Consider the following 4,594-nt stretch of genomic DNA (forward strand, 5'->3'; position numbering starts at 1 on the left):
CGTATGACATAATATCCCCTCCAACTAAAAAAAACAAGTCATAAGATAACTTCATGGATGTTCTCCAGGCTGCACTGACATAAGGAATGGACGTAGTGATGCAGCCGTGAAGCCAGTGGTGTCTAAAGTCCGCCCTGGGGGCCAAGTGTAGCCCACAGCTCATTTTTGTTATTGACCCCCTGCATATTTCAAAAACAGCACAAAACAACGTCAGATCAACATAATCACAAACTGTGCTTTATCGCCTTCAGCGTAAAGCTTAGTGAAATATATCAAACTCCACTCCACCTACTTGGCAATGCTTTCAGCATGCTGGAGAACAGCAAGTTGTGCCAGAACAAAAGATCAGAATGAGAATGGCCTTTACTCGGCTATTATACAGAGGTACAAGCCAAACTGTGCAGTCACCCGTCCGTACATGTACAACAACGTGACGGAGAGGGGTAGACGGGACAGGATGACTGGGCGATAAAAGGGGGAGAGGAAAGGCAAGAAGAAGAGAAAAAAAGGAGGTGTAAAAAAAAGCAACTCCAAACTATGCTCCTAGGAAGGAGTACAGTGTGGGACTGGCAAAAACACCTCCGCAACATCGGCACAAATAAGCACACTTTACAACATAAAAACTCAAAGACTTGCACCAGGGGAGGCGAAAGGGGGGGTGGAGGCTGGCAACCAGGACAAATGAAATGATACTGCTACATGCTGAAACTTCACCCCAAATCCAAATACCCAAACTTTCAGTCGTTCATTCATTCATGCTTGCTTGTTCTTGACATGCGTACCAACAACAGGCCTAACTTGACTCCAGTTTAATTGTGTATTCTACATCAACACGAACAGCACATGACAGTCACATGTGAGGCCACATGTATCATTTATAGCATAAGCAAGCGTGTCCAAAAGTTCATACGGTATTTCATTGCTGGAATTGAAATGAGTCGTGTTTTCATTCACCCATAAGACGTCGCTCAGCACCAGTGTTCCCTCTAAGTGTTCCCTCTCCGCGCACCTCAAAACCATGCTGAGCGCAAAATTCAATCCAACCTGAAGTGTAAATGAAATAAAACATAACAATGTATCGTGTAGCATTTAGCAATGCAACGGAGTGAGTGGCAGGAAACAAGAAGAAGCGGAACATCCAACACAATGATAAGATCCTGTTTGCACGTACTTACTGACACAGAGCATCAGTCCATTCACAGCGCGTGCATGTGCATGGTACATGCCGCTGTTTATGCCAGGTTAGCAAATAGCTAACGCTGCTTGCTAACCCTGTATTTTGGCGAAACAAAGAAACGGAGCGACAGCGTCTGCTTTATAAAACACGCCGCAAAGCCCAAGTAGCAAGACAGTTTTCTGAGTGAAAAGTGTGGACTGAATGTGTGGCGTAACTGTGCATGTTTTACTGCCGTGCTTTTATTTTGATGGCCGGACGTACCGCATACAGGAAGTGTTACACCGGAAGATGGGTTGAGAGTTAATTTGATTGATTTTACTATGGACAAAAGTAAACGTATACAACAAACATGGCATCAATTTCAGGTACATTTCCAGGATGAAATGGTGCCACAACGGGCTGCTTTAAAACACAAAGTCAAATAAGGACATTCAAGTGTACCTATTTAACAACAGAAATGGTCAACAAGATACATTGGAAATCAAAGAATAAACGAGGGGTTTCCTACAAGATTCAGATTTGTCTGAGGTATAGAATAAAGAAAGCTACATTGTGGAATCCTCCTGCCGTCTGTTTGAAGCCACTCTTTGACAAAATAGAACACAATCCAAGTTCTCAGTTCTCAGGTTTTGAACAAACTCAGGTTTTGCGATCCTACAGCGTGCACGTCTGATGCCGCTCACAGAGGTCCAAGGAATGCTCAGGTGCTTTTTGCGTATGCTCAGACACTTGAACAATTAGAGGGAACAATGCTCAGCACCATTCTTCACTCTTCACATTCCAAGTGCAACGTTACACACCAAACCCCCTGCTGCACATCGAGGCCTGCAATCGAAGATCTTAGTCTTCGATTCGATGTCTGAAAGTTTCATCCAAACCAAAAGGTGTCATAAAGAATCACACCTATTGCATGTAAACGATCACGGCATCGTCAAGGAAAAGTGCACTTTTTTTGGAATTTTGCAATTATCCACAATCCTTATGTGAGACATGAACACGCATCTTTCTTTTTTCTTAGCACCACATTGAAAAAAAAATGGTAGATTTCCAGAATAAAGTCGTACATTTACGAGAATGAAGTCGTAAATTTATGAGAAAACAGTTGTGTCTAAATGTATAACTTTTTTTCTTGTAAATTTACAACTTTAGTCTCGAAATCTCAGATGTTTTTTCAATGTGGCCTTCATACTCTGTCGTGCTTTTCTGTGTGTTCTAAAGATATAAAAACAGATAAAAAGAGGCAGTATGTAAAGTGCCAACAAGGCTCCATTTATACATAATGTGACCCGCATATATATATTTTATTAACATTTATTTAACCAGGATAAAAAGATGCAAAAGAGTGTCCTGGTCAAGAGGCAGCAGCACAACCACAACGGTAAATTCACACATTCTTGCACAGACTCCAATATTACGACGTTATTCTCGTAACATTACAACTTTTTCTCGTTAGATTACAGCTTTTTTTCTCTGAATATTTTGACTTAATTCTTGTAAAATTACTGCTGATTTTCCAGTTTTACTATGCACATAAAAATGCTACTTTTAGAATGTGCCGCGGGCCCATAAAAAAGCAGCTGCAAATGGCCACCGGGCCGCACTTTGGCCACCGCATGGATGAGTGGAGCTCGTTCGCAAACAAGCTGTACGTAAGCACGTTGGTAAACCTCACCTAACGCTTTAAGAGAGCTGTGCTAGCATTCGGAATGGACAGCTCGGGCTTTTAGCTCAATGCCTAGCGTCCCCACTCTCATTCATTGAACCGTGGTGCGAGCGCAGCAGCATTTGTTTGTACGACTGAACTGAGTGGGACATCGACCGCTGTTTCTTTAAGCCTCTTTTCCGAAGGCAGTTATTACAAACATCACACACAACACAACGACTCTTTTGTGACTCATGACATAACTTTACAACGCACATAAAATGTTTTTAAAAAGCTAGCAAGCAAAGAATTGCATACGTTGTCGTGTCTTGGTCACGTGACACTTTTGCAGCCACTTGTTGCTAGGCAGAATTCACAGCTGTTTAACAAACTGACAAAAACAAACCACTGCACGTATTCGTTTTTTGCTTTTCAATACAATCTAATTATTTTCTTGTATTATTTTAGTTTTGCTGTTTTTGTTTTTATGATTATCTTTGCAAAGTAAGATTATTTGATGACGTGATGGCTCTTCCTGTTAAGTGAAGGTCAAACAGCGACCTCTTGTGGTCACGCCTTCCCATACGTTTATTTGCTGAGAGACATGAACATTTTTACAGCATTTTTTGGGTGACGATAAGACGTATTTATATTACATATGATCATATGTTATATTTTAAATATACCAATAAATCATTTAATTGAGCCCTCTGTGTGGTCTGGATGTGTAATTGCATTGTTTATGCTCACTCACTACTGGGTCTCCTTAGAATGCACAGGTGTTCATGATAAAACCTAGAAAAAGTCCCTTTATTAGCATATAGAAGGTCATTTATAGAATATGATATATGCAAAGTAATACGTCAGTGTGGACAAAACGACACAGGAGACCGAAGGTGCTTCTGTGGCGTTCAGCAGGAAGTTGCAGTGGAGCCTCTTCTCCTGGGAGGATTGAGCAGCTTAGCGCGTTATGACATAAACCCGCCTTTGTTTCCTTCAATCTGAATTATGCACGGCTGAACTGAATCCGCCTGACACACACACACACACACACACACACACACACACACACACACACACATCCATACAGTATATTGCATGTGTGAATAAACACCTGAGGTCCTGAGGTAGCTCTGCACAGTTTTCATGCTTGATTGTATGGAACACCTGACATGGGCCTCAAGTCCTTTTTGGAGGAATATTCATTGCATTTATGTGCTTCAAAGTCAAACTACCATCTCTTTAATAAGTCCCATCCATCCATTTTCTTCCGCTTATCCAGGTTCGGGTCGCGAGGGCAGCAGTCTTAGTAGAAAAGCCCAGACTCTCCAGTCCCTGGCCACCTCTTCCAGTTCCACCTGGAGGACACCAAGGTGTTCCCAGACCAGCTGTGACACACAATCCCAGCTCCATGAGGCCACCAGGACCACATCGTCTGCCAATAGCAGAGATGAGTTTCTAAGGCCTCCAAACTCGACCCCCTCAACGCCTTGGCTGCACCTAGAAATTCTGTCCATAAAAACAATGGAAAAGGGCAGCCTTGGCGGAGGCCAACGTTCACTGGAAACAGGCTTGACTTTCTGCTGGCAATCCCAACCAGGCTCCTGCTCCGGTTGTACAAGGACCGAATGCCCCGGAGTAGCGTGCCACCAATCCCGTACTCCCGAAGCACCCCCCACAGGACACAAAGCACATGTAGACCCTCCAGTACCCTTGCAAGGGTGTCAAGCTGGTCCCGTGTTCTGCGAGAAAAACGGAAACCACATTGCACCTCC

Source organism: Dunckerocampus dactyliophorus, chromosome 17 (assembly GCF_027744805.1).
Source record: "Dunckerocampus dactyliophorus isolate RoL2022-P2 chromosome 17, RoL_Ddac_1.1, whole genome shotgun sequence".
In the NCBI taxonomy this organism is placed as follows: domain Eukaryota; kingdom Metazoa; phylum Chordata; class Actinopteri; order Syngnathiformes; family Syngnathidae; genus Dunckerocampus; species Dunckerocampus dactyliophorus.